The 21517-nt window shown below is 39.6% G+C and overlaps 1 pseudogene; it reads left to right on the top strand.

Moving 5' to 3' along the window:
• LOC140928958 (uncharacterized) overlaps positions 1 to 21517 on the top strand; it is a 32418-nt pseudogene that overhangs the window by 2628 nt on the left and 8273 nt on the right.

The raw sequence follows: 21517 nt of genomic DNA, 5'->3' as shown, positions 1-21517 counted from the left end.
CTTTTCAAACTCTAATATGTCAATTCACAAAAAAGGACTTATTTTCACCAGTAAAGAGATGTACCTGAAGAAATTTCACTTGAATGGCCACCTCAGTTCTATCCGAAGAAATTTCACTTGAATGGTCACCTCACAGAATTTCATGCACAGACTTACGTTCGTGATTTAAAACTACATTGCCTCTAGGGAGATTACATCAAAGAGGAGACAAATTTCACAGATGTCCGACATAAGTCATGCTTTAATCACTCTTTTTTTCACTGATAAAAAATGCGGCTGATTGCTGATATAAAATTGAATTTAAATACTGAATATTATTGTATTACTATGACCGAAAAATTTTCCATAACTGCTTTGCAACCTACAGCATTTCACTTATAATGAAAAAATGCTGCTGATTGTCCGGTCAAGATTTTCTTTTTGAAAAATACTGAATATTATTGTTAAAACTCGCCGAAATATTTCAATTACTATTTTGCAACCTTTTAATTATTCAATAACCAATTACTTTAATTTTAAAAGGAAGATGCAACAAAATGGATTGAAGCAAAACATCACAATTTTTATACAGATAAGCTTAATTTTTATTTTTTTAGTTAGACAATGTACATGCATTTGCAAAGGATCAAACGATCTGAAGGGATTTTTATGCCCGGTTGTCATAAGGTAAAACAATGTTTACATACCAAGACCAGGATTGTTTAGCTTGAAACTAACTTAGCTCGAGTTCTGCTTCCTTGAATCCGGCATATTGTCCAGTTTCATCAGGAAACTCGTGTCGCCGATTTTTTTTTCCTAAGGCGCCATGTGCCCACCATGTAAACTGGCGATAAGCTGCTAAGCGCCAAGTTCTAGGAAAATTGAAAAAGCAAAATACGCTTAAATAGAAAATATTTCATACAGTACATAGCCTGCGCAGCTGGTGGTATTGTGTGATTAAAGTTTTGGCGTCGGAGCCGCAATCCAAAACAAGGAGTGGGGACGAGGCGTTTGAAACCCCGGTATTTTGAATAGCCCGCACACCAGTGTGCAGGAAAACTGATTGGTCGAGGGCTATACATATGTCAATCATAGTACTTTGCATGATCTTTCTCATATTTCCCAAGGGAGCAGATGTTAGACTATTGCGGAGTCGGCCGAATCAACCATCAATAAAGCGCTAGATAAAGCGCTAGAACATCTCAATGTGAGTCGCGAGAAGGAGGAAATTATTCTTAAGAGGGAGCAGGAAACGGCTGTGAAGGAGCTACTTGCTGGACAGGACGTCATGGCAATTTTGCCCACAGGGTTAGGCAAAAGCCTAATATTTACCGATTTTGCCATTGCAAAGGAGCAATTGCGATCAGAAAAGACGTGTGTGATTGTAGTTTCCCCTTTAAAAAGCATAATTGACGACCAAATTGCCGAAATTGTGTCTTTAGACTTCATAGCACTGGAATTGTCCGGCGAAAATTTGACGTCCGTTCTGCATGACCGCAACAATTCTTATACTGTACTGCAGAAAATGTCCTCCAAACACCATTTCTTGGTGAACTGAAGAACAGCAACACAGCTATTCATAAAGCAGTATCGGCGATTGTGGTAGATGAGTCTCATACAGTTGAATCATGGACGGGAAAGAGGTGAGAGGAGAAAGCAAGTTGTGTTGTTGTTATTTTACCTGAGCTTGAAATCCTATCTGCCATCAAAACTTGAAATTTTGCCACGTAAACTTGAGCTTGAATCTGAATTGTTCTTTGCATTGTCACAATCAGGAAAGGAAGATCTGTAAAGACTAATTGTGTTTCGTGGGGCATATGGCAAACTGTCAATACTTCGATCGATGTGTAAAGATGGTGAGTAGGCACAGATTGACACATTGTTTTGTTTTGTTACTATGACTGTGAATCAATAAGCCGGAGCGAATGAAATGGAAAAGTTTAGCAGCCTTGAATATTTTCCTCCCACAAGATTGACAAACTCTACTCAATACAAGACTAGACTCCACAATGTTCAGGCCAATTTCGGAGCAAATTTCTGCTAATGTTTTGCCATCTCACTTCGCGTGCCCAGAAGGTTTAAACAAATTCTCCGTGGAAATATATCTTGCACTCTTCTGAAAGTTACCAAATTTTACCTTGAAATTGAAACCACACAATCTACAAGTCATCAACACTCTCCTCTTTGGCTTTTCTTCCTTTAACTGGCTTTGTAGGAGTATTTCCCCACGATTTTGAGTATTCCCCGCGAGAGGTCGCCATGCGCGCAGTAAATCACCAACAGAGCCAGACATTTCGTGCGAAACTAATCGGAAGTTTTGAATTACAGGTTTCACTCTGATTGGCTGATTTAAATGGGATTAGTTGAGGCAAAAAAGTGGGCGGCATTCGAAAATCATGGTCCTCTGGCAGGCGGTATTTCTCGCGGCTTGTGGCGGCTCCGCCAACAACTCTCACTCGACTGGTACAGGATTTTTTACTTCACTTGTCCTTTAAAAAACTGCGAGCACTTATTGGAGGTAGCTCAGAGTCGAAGTCATAGCGTCAAACAGTCAAAGATACGGCTATGACAAAAAGCCAACAGCTGCGGTTCGAGTTCGAGTGGAAACATTCGTCTGATAGATGATTTAAACAAAAATAAGTGCACCATGGAGGCTGGAGCAGGGTATGGGATGTCCCAAGATTTGCGACCTTGGATGACTGCTTAGAGATCGTTAAGAGTCTATTTTTTTTTCCAAGTGGTGAAAGCCCAGCAAGTAATGACAAGGACATGTTGTTTGCATTAGGCAATTATGCCAGCGACGTCATCGGTGTAATTAAAGAAAATGGCGAACTCTGCAGTTTTAGCGCAGAGAGACACAAAAGGGTCACTGGATTAAATTGCCTTAGACCATACTTCTTATCGAAATCTCTTGACGACTCTGACGATGCGATATCGGAATACCTACAGTCTAAATGCGATCATGCAATGAATATACAGATGGGCTATTGTTAAAAACCATTCCATTTCCTAATTTAGTTCTAATTGAGGAGGAAACTTCAGAGCTGGTCCGGTCAAAAGACTTGTGCGTTATTTGCATGGAATCAGAATCTACGCGCAACAAACTTTTAGTTACATGTTCTCAACAATTTGCTCACATTTTCGGTCTTAGAAGATATTATTGTATTGCCGATGTATGCTCGACCCAAAACTATGCTGACGAGGTAACGGCCAAGCTTTATAGCCAAAACTGTTTCCGGTGCTGCAGTTGCCCTGAGCAAGAGGCACCCTTAGACCATTTTATTGTCCAATATTTAACCCCCGAAATTAATCCGGACGCTAATGACAAAAGGATTCAGGACGCAAATACTACCCTGAGTAGTCTCTGTGCTGGTCTTACGTCCAAAATTTCGCCTCTTTTCTCCAGCTGTAAAGCAGGGTATCTTCGCTGCACATATGCTGTGGGTCAATGTAGCTCAGTAGACGGATATGTCAAGGAAATCACACCCGATTTGCCAACAGTTCGCATATTTCAACCTCGTGAATTTCAGGAGGAGGTTTTACAGTGCATCAAGCAAATACTGAGGGACTTGTCTGGGCTGCTGCCAAATCAGCGTGAATTTAGGATTTTTCCCTTAATAAAATAACTGAAAATGTTCTGAGTTTCCATGTTACACATTCGTACATGCAGTTCCGTCCCTCAAGAGACGAAAATGCTGGTCCTTTTGACCTGAAGTGGATTCTGAAAAGTTAAACTAAATGGAAATTTACCTTAAGATGCTTCAATGTAAACACATTTGAAGTGAAACTCTGTAAAGAAGAACAATTGGAGTGAATAATATTCACTTTAACTTTAACTTTTGTAGTTGTTTTTTTGCATGAAAGTTGCATTTTAGTTTGTAAATAAATGCACTCTAATGATGGTTCACTAGTTTCCTTTTTGAATTTTTTTCTCGTTTTTCTAGATTTTCCTTTTACAAAATCACGACTTACCTTAGTTTTTTAGAAAAACGTTTTGTTTGCATTGCCTATGAAGGCGCCGTCTTGCAAAGATACTACGTGCTCGTGCTGCCACTTGCAATGCGCATCAAGCAATGAATATACAGATGGGCTATTGTTAAAAACCGTTCCATTTCCTGATTGACTTGTAATTGAGGAAGAAAGTTCAGAGCTGGTCCGGTCAAAAGACTTCTGCGTTATTTGCATGGAGTCAGAATCTACACGCAACAAACTTTTTAGTTAGGAGATGTTGTCAACAATTTCCACACATTTTCCGTCTTACAAGATATTATTGTATTGCCGATGTATGCTTGACCCAAGACTATGCTGACGAGGTAACGGCCAAGCTTTATAGTCAAAACTGTTTCGTGTGCTGCAGTTGCCCTTAGCAAGAGGCACCCTTAGACCATTTTATTGTCCAACATTTAACCCCCGAAATTAATCCGAACGCTAATGACAGAAGAATTCAGGACGCAAATGCTACCCTGAGTAGTCTCTGTGCTGGTCTTACGTCCAAAATTTCGCCTCTTTTCTCCAGCTGTAAAGCAGGGTATCTTCGCTGCACATATGCTGTGGGTCAATATACCTCAGTAGACGGATATGTCAAGGAAATCACACCCGATTTGCCAACAGTTCGCATATTTCAACCTCGTGAATTTCAGGAGAAGGTTTTACAGTGCATCAAGCAAATACTGAAGGACTTGTCTGGACTGCCCCTAAATCAGCGTGAATTTGGGATTTTTCCTTTTAGTTAGGAGATGTTGTCAACAATTTCCACACATTTTCCGTCTTACAAGATATTATTGTATTGCCGATGTATCCTCGACCCAAGACTATGCTGACGAGGTAATGGCCAAGCTTTATAGCGAAACCTGTTTCGTGTGCTGCAGTTGCCCTGAGCAAGAAGCACCCTTAGACCATTTTATTGTCCAACATTTAACCCCCGAAATTAATCCAAACGCTTATGACAGAAGGATTCAGGACGCAAATGCAACCCTGAGTAGTCTCTGTGCTGGTCTTACGTCCAAAATTTTGCGTCTTTTCTCCAGCTGTAAAGCAGGGTATCTTTGCTACACATATGCTGTGGGTCAATATAGCTCAGTATACGAATATGTCAAGGAAATCACACCCGATTTGCCAACAGTTCGCATATTTCAACCTCGTGAATTTCAGGAGGAGGTTTTACAGTAAATCCAGCAAATACTGAAGGACTTGCCTGGACTGGCGCTAAATCAGCGTGAATTTGGGATTTTTCCCTTAATAACATAACCGAAATTGTTCTGAGTTTCCATGTTAGACATTCGTATATGCAGTTCCGTCCCTAAAGAGACGAAAATGCTGGTCCTTTTGACCTGAAGTGGATTCTGAAAAGTTAAAGTAAATGGAAATTTACCTTAAGATGCTTCAATGTAAACACATTTGAAGTCAAACTCTGTGAAGAAGAACAATTGGAATGAATAATATGCACTGTAACTTTAACTTTTCTAGTTGTTTTTTTTCCATGAAAGTTGAATTTTATTTTGTAAAGAAATGCACTCTAATGATGGTTCACTAGTTTCCTTTTTGAATTTTTTTCTCGTTTTTCTAGAATTTTGTTTTAGAAAATCAATATTTACCTTAGTTTTTTAGAAAAACGTTTTCAGTGCATTGCCTACGAAGGCGCCGTCTTCCAAAGATACTAGGTGTTCGTGCTCGAACTTGCAATGCGTATCAAGCAATGAATATACAGATGGGCTATTGTTAAAAACCGTTCCATTTCCTGATTGACTTGTAATTGAGGAAGAAAGTTCAGAGCTGGTCCGGTCAAAAGACTTCTGCGTTATTTGCATGGAGTCATAATCTACGCGCGACAAACTTTTAGTTATGAGATGTTGTCAACAATTTGCTCACATTTTCTGTCTTAGAAGATATTATTGTATTGCCGATGTATGCTCGACCCAAAACTATACTGACGAGGTAACGGCCAAGCTTTATAGCCAAAACTGTTTCCTGTGCTGCAGTTGCCCTGAGCAAGAAGCACCCTTAGACCATTTTATTGTCCAACATTTAACCCCCGAAATTAATCCGGACGCTAATGACAAAAGGATTCAGGACGCAAATGCTACCCTGAGTAGTCTCTGTGCTGGTCTTACGTCCAAAATTTCGCCTCTTTTCTCCAGCTGTAAAGCAGGGTATCTTCGCTGCACATATGCTGTGGGTCAATATAGCTCAGTAGACGGATATGTCAAGGAAATCACACCCGATTTGCCAACAGTTCGCATATTTCAACCTCGTGAATTTCAGGAGGAGGTTTTACAGTGAATCAAGCAAATACTGAGGGACTTGTCTGGGCTACTGCCAAATCAGCGTGAATTTAGGATTTTTCCCTTAATAAAATAACTGAAATTGTTCTGAGTTTCCATGTTACACATTCGTACATGCAGTTCCGTCCCTCAAGAGACGAAAATGCTGGTCCTTTTGACCTGAAGTGGATTCTGAAAAGTTAAACTAAATGGAAATTTACCTTAAGATGCTTCAATGTAAACACATTTGAAGTGAAACTCTGTAAAGAAGAACAATTGGAGTGAATAATATTCACTTTAACTTTAACTTTTGTAGTTGTTTTTTTGCATGAAAGTTGCATTTTAGTTTGTAAATAAATGCACTCTAATGATGGTTCACTAGTTTCCTTTTTGAATTTTTTTCTCGTTTTTCTAGATTTTCCTTTTACAAAATCACGACTTACCTTAGTTTTTTAGAAAAACGTTTTGTTTGCATTGCCTATGAAGGCGCCGTCTTGCAAAGATACTACGTGCTCGTGCTGCCACTTGCAATGCGCATCAAGCAATGAATATACAGATGGGCTATTGTTAAAAACCGTTCCATTTCCTGATTGACTTGTAATTGAGGAAGAAAGTTCAGAGCTGGTCCGGTCAAAAGACTTCTGCGTTATTTGCATGGAGTCAGAATCTACACGCAACAAACTTTTAGTTAGGAGATGTTGTCAACAATTTCCACACATTTTCTGTCTTAGAAGATATTATTGTATTGCCGATGTATCCTCGACCCAAGACTATGCTGACGAGGTAATGGCCAAGCTTTATAGTGAAAACTGTTTCGTGTGCTGCAGTTGCCCTTAGCAAGAGGCACCCTTAGACCATTTTATTGTCCAACATTTAACCCCCGAAATTAATGCGAACGCTAATGACAGAAGGATTCAGGACGCAAATGCAACCCTGAGTAGTCTCTGTGCTGGTCTTACGTCCAAAATTTCGCCTCTTTTCTCCAGCTGTAAAGCAGGGTATCTTCGCTGCACATACGCTGTGGGTCAATATACCTCAGTAGACGGATATGTCGAGGAAATCACACCCGATTTGCCAACAGTTCGCATATTTCAACCTCGTGACTTTCAGGAGGAGGTTTTACAGTGCATCAAGCAAATACTGAGGGACTTCTCTGGATTGCCGCTAAATCAGCGTGTATTTAGGATTTTTTCCTTAATAAAATAACTGAAATTCTTCTGAGTTTTCATGTTACACATTCGTACATGCAGTTCCGTCCCTCAAGAGACAAAAATGCTGGTCCTTTTGACCTGAAGTGGATTCTGAAAACTTAAAGTAAATGGAAATTTACCTTAAGATGCTTCAATGTAAACACATTTGAAGTCAAACTCCGTGAAGAAGAACAATTGGAATGAATAATATTCACTGTAACTTTAACTTTTCTAGTTGTTTTTTTTTCCATGAAAGTTGAATTTTATTTTGTAAAGAAATGCACTCTAATGATGGTTCACTAGTTTCCGTTTTGAATTTTTTTCTCGTTTTTCTAGATTTTTCTTTTAGAAAATCAAGATTTACCTTAGTTTTTTAGAAAAACGTTTTGAGTGTATTGCCTACGAAGGTGCCATCTTCCAAAGATACTAGGTGCTGGTGCTGGAACTTGCAATGCGCATCAAGCAATGAATATACAGATGGGCTATAATTAAAAACCGTTCCATTTCCTGAATTAGTTGTATTGAGGAAGAAACTTCAGAGCTGGTCCGGTCAAAAGACTTCTGCGTTATTTGCATGGAGTCAGAATCTACGCGGGACAAACTTTTAGTTACGAGATGCAGTTAACAATTTGCTCACATTTTCTGTCTTAGAAGATATTATTGTATTGCCGATGTATCCTCGACCCAAGACTATGCTGACGAGGTAATGGCCAAGCTTTATAGTGAAAACTGTTTCGTGTGCTGCAGTTGCCCTTAGCAAGAGGCACCCTTAGACCATTTTATTGTCCAACATTTAACCCCCGAAATTAATGCGAACGCTAATGACAGAAGGATTCAGGACGCAAATGCAACCCTGAGTAGTCTCTGTGCTGGTCTTACGTCCAAAATTTCGCCTCTTTTCTCCAGCTGTAAAGCAGGGTATCTTCGCTGCACATATGCTGTGGGTCAATATAGCTCAGTAGACGGATATGTCGAGGAAATCACACCCGATTTGCCAACAGTTCGCATATTTCAACCTCGTGAATTTCAGGAGGAGGTTTTACAGTGCATCAAGCAAATACTGAGGGACTTCTCTGGACTGCCCCTAAATCAGCGTGAATTTTGGATTTTTCCTTTTAGTTACGAGATGTTGTCAACAATTTGCTCACATTTTCTGCCTTTGAAGATATTATTGTATTGCCGATGTATGCTCGACCCAAGACTATGCTGACGAGGTAACGGCCAAGCTTTATAGCAAAAACTGTTTTGTGTGCTGCAGTTGCCCTGAGCAAGAAGCACCCTTAGACCATTTTATTGTCCAATTTTTCACCCCCGAAATTAATCCGGACGCTCATGATAGAAAGATTCAGGACGCGAATGCAACCCTGAGTAGTTTCTGTGCTGGTCTTACGTCCAAAATTTCGCCTCTTTTCTCCAGCTGTAAAGCAGGGTATCTTCCCTGCACATATGCTGTGGGTCAATATAGCTCAGTAGACGGATATGTCAAGGAAATCACACCCGATTTGCCAACAGTTCGCATATTTCAACCTCGTGAATTTTAGGAGGAGGTTTTACAGTAAATCCAGCAAATACTGAAGGACTTGTCTGGACTGGCGCTAAATCAGCGTGAATTTGGGATTTTTTCCTTAATGAAATAACTGAAATTGTACTGAGTTTCCATGTTACACATTCGTACATACAGTTCCGTCCCTCAAGAGACGAAAATGCTGGTCCTTTTGACCTGAAGTGGATTCTGAAAAGTTAAACTAAATGGAAATTTACCTTAAGATGCTTCAATGTAAACACATTTGAAGTGAAACTCTGTAAAGAAGAACAATTGGAGTGAATAATATTCACTTTAACTTTAACTTTTGTAGTTGTTTTTTTGCATGAAAGTTGCATTTTAGTTTGTAAATAAATGCACTCTAATGATGGTTCACTAGTTTCCTTTTTGAATTTTTTTCTCGTTTTTCTAGATTTTCCTTTTACAAAATCACGACTTACCTTAGTTTTTTAGAAAAACGTTTTGTTTGCATTGCCTATGAAGGCGCCGTCTTGCAAAGATACTACGTGCTCGTGCTGCCACTTGCAATGCGCATCAAGCAATGAATATACAGATGGGCTATTGTTAAAAACCGTTCCATTTCCTGATTGACTTGTAATTGAGGAAGAAAGTTCAGAGCTGGTCCGGTCAAAAGACTTCTGCGTTATTTGCATGGAGTCAGAATCTACACGCAACAAACTTTTAGTTAGGAGATGTTGTCAACAATTTCCACACATTTTCCGTCTTACAAGATATTATTGTATTGCCGATGTATGCTTGACCCAAGACTATGCTGACGAGGTAACGGCCAAGCTTTATAGTCAAAACTGTTTCGTGTGCTGCAGTTGCCCTTAGCAAGAGGCACCCTTAGACCATTTTATTGTCCAACATTTAACCCCCGAAATTAATCCGAACGCTAATGACAGAAGAATTCAGGACGCAAATGCTACCCTGAGTAGTCTCTGTGCTGGTCTTACGTCCAAAATTTCGCCTCTTTTCTCCAGCTGTAAAGCAGGGTATCTTCGCTGCACATATGCTGTGGGTCAATATACCTCAGTAGACGGATATGTCAAGGAAATCACACCCGATTTGCCAACAGTTCGCATATTTCAACCTCGTGAATTTCAGGAGAAGGTTTTACAGTGCATCAAGCAAATACTGAAGGACTTGTCTGGACTGCCCCTAAATCAGCGTGAATTTGGGATTTTTCCTTTTAGTTAGGAGATGTTGTCAACAATTTCCACACATTTTCCGTCTTACAAGATATTATTGTATTGCCGATGTATCCTCGACCCAAGACTATGCTGACGAGGTAACGGCCAAGCTTTATAGCGAAACCTGTTTCGTGTGCTGCAGTTGCCCTGAGCAAGAAGCACCCTTAGACCATTTTATTGTCCAACATTTAACCCCCGAAATTAATCCAAACGCTTATGACAGAAGGATTCAGGACGCAAATGCAACCCTGAGTAGTCTCTGTGCTGGTCTTACGTCCAAAATTTTGCGTCTTTTCTCCAGCTGTAAAGCAGGGTATCTTTGCTACACATATGCTGTGGGTCAATATAGCTCAGTATACGAATATGTCAAGGAAATCACACCCGATTTGCCAACAGTTCGCATATTTCAACCTCGTGAATTTCAGGAGGAGGTTTTACAGTAAATCCAGCAAATACTGAAGGACTTGCCTGGACTGGCGCTAAATCAGCGTGAATTTGGGATTTTTCCCTTAATAACATAACCGAAATTGTTCTGAGTTTCCATGTTAGACATTCGTATATGCAGTTCCGTCCCTAAAGAGACGAAAATGCTGGTCCTTTTGACCTGAAGTGGATTCTGAAAAGTTAAAGTAAATGGAAATTTACCTTAAGATGCTTCAATGTAAACACATTTGAAGTCAAACTCTGTGAAGAAGAACAATTGGAATGAATAATATGCACTGTAACTTTAACTTTTCTAGTTGTTTTTTTTCCATGAAAGTTGAATTTTATTTTGTAAAGAAATGCACTCTAATGATGGTTCACTAGTTTCCTTTTTGAATTTTTTTCTCGTTTTTCTAGAATTTTGTTTTAGAAAATCAATATTTACCTTAGTTTTTTAGAAAAACGTTTTCAGTGCATTGCCTACGAAGGCGCCGTCTTCCAAAGATACTAGGTGTTCGTGCTCGAACTTGCAATGCGTATCAAGCAATGAATATACAGATGGGCTATTGTTAAAAACCGTTCCATTTCCTGATTGACTTGTAATTGAGGAAGAAAGTTCAGAGCTGGTCCGGTCAAAAGACTTCTGCGTTATTTGCATGGAGTCATAATCTACGCGCGACAAACTTTTAGTTATGAGATGTTGTCAACAATTTGCTCACATTTTCTGTCTTAGAAGATATTATTGTATTGCCGATGTATGCTCGACCCAAAACTATACTGACGAGGTAACGGCCAAGCTTTATAGCCAAAACTGTTTCCTGTGCTGCAGTTGCCCTGAGCAAGAAGCACCCTTAGACCATTTTATTGTCCAACATTTAACCCCCGAAATTAATCCGGACGCTAATGACAAAAGGATTCAGGACGCAAATGCTACCCTGAGTAGTCTCTGTGCTGGTCTTACGTCCAAAATTTCGCCTCTTTTCTCCAGCTGTAAAGCAGGGTATCTTCGCTGCACATATGCTGTGGGTCAATATAGCTCAGTAGACGGATATGTCGAGGAAATCACACCCGATTTGCCAACAGTTCGCATATTTCAACCTCGTGACTTTCAGGAGGAGGTTTTACAGTGCATCAAGCAAATACTGAGGGACTTCTCTGGATTGCCGCTAAATCAGCGTGTATTTAGGATTTTTTCCTTAATAAAATAACTGAAATTCTTCTGAGTTTTCATGTTACACATTCGTACATGCAGTTCCGTCCCTCAAGAGACGAAAATGCTGGTCCTTTTGACCTGAAGTGGATTCTGAAAAGTTAAACTAAATGGAAATTTACCTTAAGATGCTTCAATGTAAACACATTTGAAGTGAAACTCTGTAAAGAAGAACAATTGGAGTGAATAATATTCACTTTAACTTTAACTTTTGTAGTTGTTTTTTTGCATGAAAGTTGCATTTTAGTTTGTAAATAAATGCACTCTAATGATGGTTCACTAGTTTCCTTTTTGAATTTTTTTCTCGTTTTTCTAGATTTTCCTTTTACAAAATCACGACTTACCTTAGTTTTTTAGAAAAACGTTTTGTTTGCATTGCCTATGAAGGCGCCGTCTTGCAAAGATACTACGTGCTCGTGCTGCCACTTGCAATGCGCATCAAGCAATGAATATACAGATGGGCTATTGTTAAAAACCGTTCCATTTCCTGATTGACTTGTAATTGAGGAAGAAAGTTCAGAGCTGGTCCGGTCAAAAGACTTCTGCGTTATTTGCATGGAGTCAGAATCTACACGCAACAAACTTTTAGTTAGGAGATGTTGTCAACAATATCCACACATTTTCTGTCTTAGAAGATATTATTGTATTGCCGATGTATCCTCGACCCAAGACTATGCTGACGAGGTAATGGCCAAGCTTTATAGTGAAAACTGTTTCGTGTGCTGCAGTTGCCCTTAGCAAGAGGCACCCTTAGACCATTTTATTGTCCAACATTTAACCCCCGAAATTAATGCGAACGCTAATGACAGAAGGATTCAGGACGCAAATGCAACCCTGAGTAGTCTCTGTGCTGGTCTTACGTCCAAAATTTCGCCTCTTTTCTCCAGCTGTAAAGCAGGGTATCTTCGCTGCACATATGCTGTGGGTCAATATACCTCAGTAGACGGATATGTCGAGGAAATCACACCCGATTTGCCAACAGTTCGCATATTTCAACCTCGTGACTTTCAGGAGGAGGTTTTACAGTGCATCAAGCAAATACTGAGGGACTTCTCTGGATTGCCGCTAAATCAGCGTGTATTTAGGATTTTTTCCTTAATAAAATAACTGAAATTCTTCTGAGTTTTCATGTTACACATTCGTACATGCAGTTCCGTCCCTCAAGAGACGAAAATGCTGGTCCTTTTGACCTGAAGTGGATTCTGAAAACTTAAAGTAAATGGAAATTTACCTTAAGATGCTTCAATGTAAACACATTTGAAGTCAAACTCCGTGAAGAAGAACAATTGGAATGAATAATATTCACTGTAACTTTAACTTTTCTAGTTGTTTTTTTTTCCATGAAAGTTGAATTTTATTTTGTAAAGAAATGCACTCTAATGATGGTTCACTAGTTTCCTTTTTGAATTTTTTTCTCGTTTTTCTAGATTTTTCTTTTAGAAAATCAAGATTTACCTTAGTTTTTTAGAAAAACGTTTTGAGTGTATTGCCTACGAAGGTGCCATCTTCCAAAGATACTAGGTGCTGGTGCTGGAACTTGCAATGCGCATCAAGCAATGAATATACAGATGGGCTATAATTAAAAACCGTTCCATTTCCTGAATTAGTTGTATTGAGGAAGAAACTTCAGAGCTGGTCCGGTCAAAAGACTTCTGCGTTATTTGCATGGAGTCAGAATCTACGCGGGACAAACTTTTAGTTACGAGATGCAGTTAACAATTTGCTCACATTTTCTGTCTTAGAAGATATTATTGTATTGCCGATGTATCCTCGACCCAAGACTATGCTGACGAGGTAATGGCCAAGCTTTATAGTGAAAACTGTTTCGTGTGCTGCAGTTGCCCTTAGCAAGAGGCACCCTTAGACCATTTTATTGTCCAACATTTAACCCCCGAAATTAATGCGAACGCTAATGACAGAAGGATTCAGGACGCAAATGCAACCCTGAGTAGTCTCTGTGCTGGTCTTACGTCCAAAATTTCGCCTCTTTTCTCCAGCTGTAAAGCAGGGTATCTTCGCTGCACATATGCTGTGGGTCAATATAGCTCAGTAGACGGATATGTCGAGGAAATCACACCCGATTTGCCAACAGTTCGCATATTTCAACCTCGTGAATTTCAGGAGGAGGTTTTACAGTGCATCAAGCAAATACTGAGGGACTTCTCTGGACTGCCCCTAAATCAGCGTGAATTTTGGATTTTTCCTTTTAGTTACGAGATGTTGTCAACAATTTGCTCACATTTTCTGCCTTTGAAGATATTATTGTATTGCCGATGTATGCTCGACCCAAGACTATGCTGACGAGGTAACGGCCAAGCTTTATAGCAAAAACTGTTTTGTGTGCTGCAGTTGCCCTGAGCAAGAAGCACCCTTAGACCATTTTATTGTCCAATTTTTCACCCCCGAAATTAATCCGGACGCTCATGATAGAAAGATTCAGGACGCGAATGCAACCCTGAGTAGTTTCTGTGCTGGTCTTACGTCCAAAATTTCGCCTCTTTTCTCCAGCTGTAAAGCAGGGTATCTTCCCTGCACATATGCTGTGGGTCAATATAGCTCAGTAGACGGATATGTCAAGGAAATCACACCCGATTTGCCAACAGTTCGCATATTTCAACCTCGTGAATTTTAGGAGGAGGTTTTACAGTAAATCCAGCAAATACTGAAGGACTTGTCTGGACTGGCGCTAAATCAGCGTGAATTTGGGATTTTTTCCTTAATGAAATAACTGAAATTGTACTGAGTTTCCATGTTACACATTCGTACATACAGTTCCGTCCCTCAAGAGACGAAAATGCTGGTCCTTTTGACCTGAAGTGGATTCTGAAAAGTTAAACTAAATGGAAATTTACCTTAAGATGCTTCAATGTAAACACATTTGAAGTGAAACTCTGTAAAGAAGAACAATTGGAGTGAATAATATTCACTTTAACTTTAACTTTTGTAGTTGTTTTTTTGCATGAAAGTTGCATTTTAGTTTGTAAATAAATGCACTCTAATGATGGTTCACTAGTTTCCTTTTTGAATTTTTTTCTCGTTTTTCTAGATTTTCCTTTTACAAAATCACGACTTACCTTAGTTTTTTAGAAAAACGTTTTGTTTGCATTGCCTATGAAGGCGCCGTCTTGCAAAGATACTACGTGCTCGTGCTGCCACTTGCAATGCGCATCAAGCAATGAATATACAGATGGGCTATTGTTAAAAACCGTTCCATTTCCTGATTGACTTGTAATTGAGGAAGAAAGTTCAGAGCTGGTCCGGTCAAAAGACTTCTGCGTTATTTGCATGGAGTCAGAATCTACACGCAACAAACTTTTAGTTAGGAGATGTTGTCAACAATTTCCACACATTTTCCGTCTTACAAGATATTATTGTATTGCCGATGTATGCTTGACCCAAGACTATGCTGACGAGGTAACGGCCAAGCTTTATAGTCAAAACTGTTTCGTGTGCTGCAGTTGCCCTTAGCAAGAGGCACCCTTAGACCATTTTATTGTCCAACATTTAACCCCCGAAATTAATCCGAACGCTAATGACAGAAGAATTCAGGACGCAAATGCTACCCTGAGTAGTCTCTGTGCTGGTCTTACGTCCAAAATTTCGCCTCTTTTCTCCAGCTGTAAAGCAGGGTATCTTCGCTGCACATATGCTGTGGGTCAATATACCTCAGTAGACGGATATGTCAAGGAAATCACACCCGATTTGCCAACAGTTCGCATATTTCAACCTCGTGAATTTCAGGAGAAGGTTTTACAGTGCATCAAGCAAATACTGAAGGACTTGTCTGGACTGCCCCTAAATCAGCGTGAATTTGGGATTTTTCCTTTTAGTTAGGAGATGTTGTCAACAATTTCCACACATTTTCCGTCTTACAAGATATTATTGTATTGCCGATGTATCCTCGACCCAAGACTATGCTGACGAGGTAACGGCCAAGCTTTATAGCGAAACCTGTTTCGTGTGCTGCAGTTGCCCTGAGCAAGAAGCACCCTTAGACCATTTTATTGTCCAACATTTAACCCCCGAAATTAATCCAAACGCTTATGACAGAAGGATTCAGGACGCAAATGCAACCCTGAGTAGTCTCTGTGCTGGTCTTACGTCCAAAATTTTGCGTCTTTTCTCCAGCTGTAAAGCAGGGTATCTTTGCTACACATATGCTGTGGGTCAATATAGCTCAGTATACGAATATGTCAAGGAAATCACACCCGATTTGCCAACAGTTCGCATATTTCAACCTCGTGAATTTCAGGAGGAGGTTTTACAGTAAATCCAGCAAATACTGAAGGACTTGCCTGGACTGGCGCTAAATCAGCGTGAATTTGGGATTTTTCCCTTAATAACATAACCGAAATTGTTCTGAGTTTCCATGTTAGACATTCGTATATGCAGTTCCGTCCCTAAAGAGACGAAAATGCTGGTCCTTTTGACCTGAAGTGGATTCTGAAAAGTTAAAGTAAATGGAAATTTACCTTAAGATGCTTCAATGTAAACACATTTGAAGTCACACTCTGTGAAGAAGAACAATTGGAATGAATAATATGCACTGTAACTTTAACTTTTCTAGTTGTTTTTTTTCCATGAAAGTTGAATTTTATTTTGTAAAGAAATGCACTCTAATGATGGTTCACTAGTTTCCTTTTTGAATTTTTTTCTCGTTTTTCTAGAATTTTCTTTTAGAAAATCAATATTTACCTTAGTTTTTTAGAAAAACGTTTTCAGTGCATTGCCTACGAAGGCGCCGTCTTCCAAAGATACTAGGTGTTCGTGCTCGAACTTGCAATGCGTATCAAGCAATGAATATACAGATGGGCTATTGTTAAAAACCGTTCCATTTCCTGATTGACTTGTAATTGAGGAAGAAAGTTCAGAGCTGGTCCGGTCAAAAGACTTCTGCGTTATTTGCATGGAGTCATAATCTACGCGCGACAAACTTTTAGTTATGAGATGTTGTCAACAATTTGCTCACATTTTCTGTCTTAGAAGATATTATTGTATTGCCGATGTATGCTCGACCCAAAACTATACTGACGAGGTAACGGCCAAGCTTTATAGCCAAAACTGTTTCCTGTGCTGCAGTTGCCCTGAGCAAGAAGCACCCTTAGACCATTTTATTGTCCAACATTTAACCCCCGAAATTAATCCGGACGCTAATGACAAAAGGATTCAGGACGCAAATGCTACCCTGAGTAGTCTCTGTGCTGGTCTTACGTCCAAAATTTCGCCTCTTTTCTCCAGCTGTAAAGCAGGGTATCTTCGCTGCACATATGCTGTGGGTCAATATAGCTCAGTAGACGGATATGTCGAGGAAATCACACCCGATTTGCCAACAGTTCGCATATTTCAACCTCGTGACTTTCAGGAGGAGGTTTTACAGTGCATCAAGCAAATACTGAGGGACTTCTCTGGATTGCCGCTAAATCAGCGTGTATTTAGGATTTTTTCCTTAATAAAATAACTGAAATTCTTCTGAGTTTTCATGTTACACATTCGTACATGCAGTTCCGTCCCTCAAGAGACGAAAATGCTGGTCCTTTTGACCTGAAGTGGATTCTGAAAAGTTAAACTAAATGGAAATTTACCTTAAGATGCTTCAATGTAAACACATTTGAAGTGAAACTCTGTAAAGAAGAACAATTGGAGTGAATAATATTCACTTTAACTTTAACTTTTGTAGTTGTTTTTTTGCATGAAAGTTGCATTTTAGTTTGTAAATAAATGCACTCTAATGATGGTTCACTAGTTTCCTTTTTGAATTTTTTTCTCGTTTTTCTAGATTTTCCTTTTACAAAATCACGACTTACCTTAGTTTTTTAGAAAAACGTTTTGTTTGCATTGCCTATGAAGGCGCCGTCTTGCAAAGATACTACGTGCTCGTGCTGCCACTTGCAATGCGCATCAAGCAATGAATATACAGATGGGCTATTGTTAAAAACCGTTCCATTTCCTGATTGACTTGTAATTGAGGAAGAAAGTTCAGAGCTGGTCCGGTCAAAAGACTTCTGCGTTATTTGCATGGAGTCAGAATCTACACGCAACAAACTTTTAGTTAGGAGATGTTGTCAACAATATCCACACATTTTCTGTCTTAGAAGATATTATTGTATTGCCGATGTATCCTCGACCCAAGACTATGCTGACGAGGTAATGGCCAAGCTTTATAGTGAAAACTGTTTCGTGTGCTGCAGTTGCCCTTAGCAAGAGGCACCCTTAGACCATTTTATTGTCCAACATTTAACCCCCGAAATTAATGCGAACGCTAATGACAGAAGGATTCAGGACGCAAATGCAACCCTGAGTAGTCTCTGTGCTGGTCTTACGTCCAAAATTTCGCCTCTTTTCTCCAGCTGTAAAGCAGGGTATCTTCGCTGCACATATGCTGTGGGTCAATATACCTCAGTAGACGGATATGTCGAGGAAATCACACCCGATTTGCCAACAGTTCGCATATTTCAACCTCGTGACTTTCAGGAGGAGGTTTTACAGTGCATCAAGCAAATACTGAGGGACTTCTCTGGATTGCCGCTAAATCAGCGTGTATTTAGGATTTTTTCCTTAATAAAATAACTGAAATTCTTCTGAGTTTTCATGTTACACATTCGTACATGCAGTTCCGTCCCTCAAGAGACGAAAATGCTGGTCCTTTTGACCTGAAGTGGATTCTGAAAACTTAAAGTAAATGGAAATTTACCTTAAGATGCTTCAATGTAAACACATTTGAAGTCAAACTCCGTGAAGAAGAACAATTGGAATGAATAATATTCACTGTAACTTTAACTTTTCTAGTTGTTTTTTTTTCCATGAAAGTTGAATTTTATTTTGTAAAGAAATGCACTCTAATGATGGTTCACTAGTTTCCTTTTTGAATTTTTTTCTCGTTTTTCTAGATTTTTCTTTTAGAAAATCAAGATTTACCTTAGTTTTTTAGAAAAACGTTTTGAGTGTATTGCCTACGAAGGTGCCATCTTCCAAAGATACTAGGTGCTGGTGCTGGAACTTGCAATGCGCATCAAGCAATGAATATACAGATGGGCTATAATTAAAAACCGTTCCATTTCCTGAATTAGTTGTATTGAGGAAGAAACTTCAGAGCTGGTCCGGTCAAAAGACTTCTGCGTTATTTGCATGGAGTCAGAATCTACGCGGGACAAACTTTTAGTTACGAGATGCAGTTAACAATTTGCTCACATTTTCTGTCTTAGAAGATATTATTGTATTGCCGATGTATCCTCGACCCAAGACTATGCTGACGAGGTAATGGCCAAGCTTTATAGTGAAAACTGTTTCGTGTGCTGCAGTTGCCCTTAGCAAGAGGCACCCTTAGACCATTTTATTGTCCAACATTTAACCCCCGAAATTAATGCGAACGCTAATGACAGAAGGATTCAGGACGCAAATGCAACCCTGAGTAGTCTCTGTGCTGGTCTTACGTCCAAAATTTCGCCTCTTTTCTCCAGCTGTAAAGCAGGGTATCTTCGCTGCACATATGCTGTGGGTCAATATAGCTCAGTAGACGGATATGTCGAGGAAATCACACCCGATTTGCCAACAGTTCGCATATTTCAACCTCGTGAATTTCAGGAGGAGGTTTTACAGTGCATCAAGCAAATACTGAGGGACTTCTCTGGACTGCCCCTAAATCAGCGTGAATTTTGGATTTTTCCTTTTAGTTACGAGATGTTGTCAACAATTTGCTCACATTTTCTGCCTTTGAAGATATTATTGTATTGCTGATGTATGCTCGACCCAAGACTATGCTGACGAGGTAACGGCCAAGCTTTATAGCAAAAACTGTTTTGTGTGCTGCAGTTGCCCTGAGCAAGAAGCACCCTTAGACCATTTTATTGTCCAATTTTTCACCCCCGAAATTAATCCGGACGCTCATGATAGAAAGATTCAGGACGCGAATGCAACCCTGAGTAGTTTCTGTGCTGGTCTTACGTCCAAAATTTCGCCTCTTTTCTCCAGCTGTAAAGCAGGGTATCTTCCCTGCACATATGCTGTGGGTCAATATAGCTCAGCAGACGGATATGTCAAGGAAATCACACCCGATTTGCCAACAGTTCGCATATTTCAACCTCGTGAATTTTAGGAGGAGGTTTTACAGTAAATCCAGCAAATACTGAAGGACTTGTCTGGACTGGCGCTAAATCAGCGTGAATTTGGGATTTTTTCCTTAATAAAATAACTGAAATTGTACTGAGTTTCCATGTTACACATTCGTACATGCAGTTTCGTCCCTCAAGAGCCGAAAATGCTGGTCCTTTTGACCTGAAGTGGATTCTGAAAAGTTAAAGTAAATGGAAATTTACCTTAAGATGCTTCAATGTAAACACATTTGAAGTCAAACTCTGTGAAGAAGAACAATTGGAATGAATAATATTCACTGTAACTTTAACTTTTCTAGTTGTTTTTTTTTTCCATGAAAGTTGAATTTTATTTTGTAAAGAAATGCACTCTAATGATGGTTCACTAGTTTCCTTTTTGAATTTTTTTTCTCGTTTTTCTAGATTTTTCTTTTAGAAAATCAAGATTTACCTTAGTTTTTTAGAAAAACGTTTTGACTGCATTGCCTACGAAGGCGCCATCTTGCAAAGATACTACGTGCTCGTGCTGGAACTTGGAATGCGCATCAAGCAATGAATATACAGATGGGCTATTGTTAAAAACCGTTCCATTTCCTGATTTAGTTGTAATTGAGGAAGAAAGTTCAGAGCTGGTCCGGTCAAAAGACTTATGCGTTATTTGCATGGAGTCAGAATCTACGCGCGACAAACTTTTAGTTACGAGATGTTGTCAACAATTTGCTCACATTTTCTGTCTTAAAAGATATTATTGTATTGCCAATGTATGCTCAACCCAAGACTATGCTGACGAGGTAACGACCAAGCTTTATAGTCAAAACTGTTTCGTGTGCTGCAGTTGCCCTGAGCAAGAAACACCCTTAGACCATTTTATTGTCCAACATTTAACCCCCGAAATTAATCCGGACGCTAATGACAGAAGGATTCAGGACGCAAATGCTACCCTGAGTAGTCTCTGTGCTGGTCTTACGTCCAAAATTTCGCCTCTTTTCTCCAGCTGTAAAGCAAGGTATCTTCGCTGCACATATGCTGTGGGTCAATATAGCTCAGTAGACGGATATGTCAAGGAAATCGCACCCGATTTGCCAACAGTTGGCATATTTCAACCTCGTGAATTTCAGGAGGAGGAACTACTCGAATCTCAGGTGGTCGCCTGTAGAAACGCCACAGGACAAAAACAGAAAAGGTTCGTATGAGAGTACAAATGGCCAACAATAGCAGTAGTGTCGAGTATTTTGAACTACTGTTTACTGAAGATGTTTATTAGCTGATTCTGAACGAGACAATGCGGTACGTTTGAACACCAAAAACGATACCTTGATCTTAATTCACTTGGGCAGGGGTCGCACTAACGCTTTTGGTGTGTACATTGGACATAAAATCTGTCATCGCGTGCCTGCGACAAGTGTGACCTTTTTGTCGCAACCTGCCATAACTATGTCCGAAGGACCTAAAGATCAAAAAAGCCGATGTCCTGCCTTGAAGCAGGTCATATCTTGTCCAATGGCCGTAAAATAACAATTTTTGGTTTTTCTTCGGCCAAAATGTCAGTCAAATCTGAAATACCGGCAAAAATCGAATTTTCGCAATTCTTCAAGATAACACATGTGCACAGCTAGCTACAGCTATCTGTTC

The sequence above is a fragment of the Porites lutea genome, chromosome 1 (genome assembly GCF_958299795.1).
Source record: "Porites lutea chromosome 1, jaPorLute2.1, whole genome shotgun sequence".
Lineage (NCBI taxonomy): Eukaryota > Metazoa > Cnidaria > Anthozoa > Scleractinia > Poritidae > Porites > Porites lutea.
The sequence above is the reverse complement of the archived record's forward strand: the minus strand, read 5'-3'. Positions and strand labels throughout refer to the sequence as shown.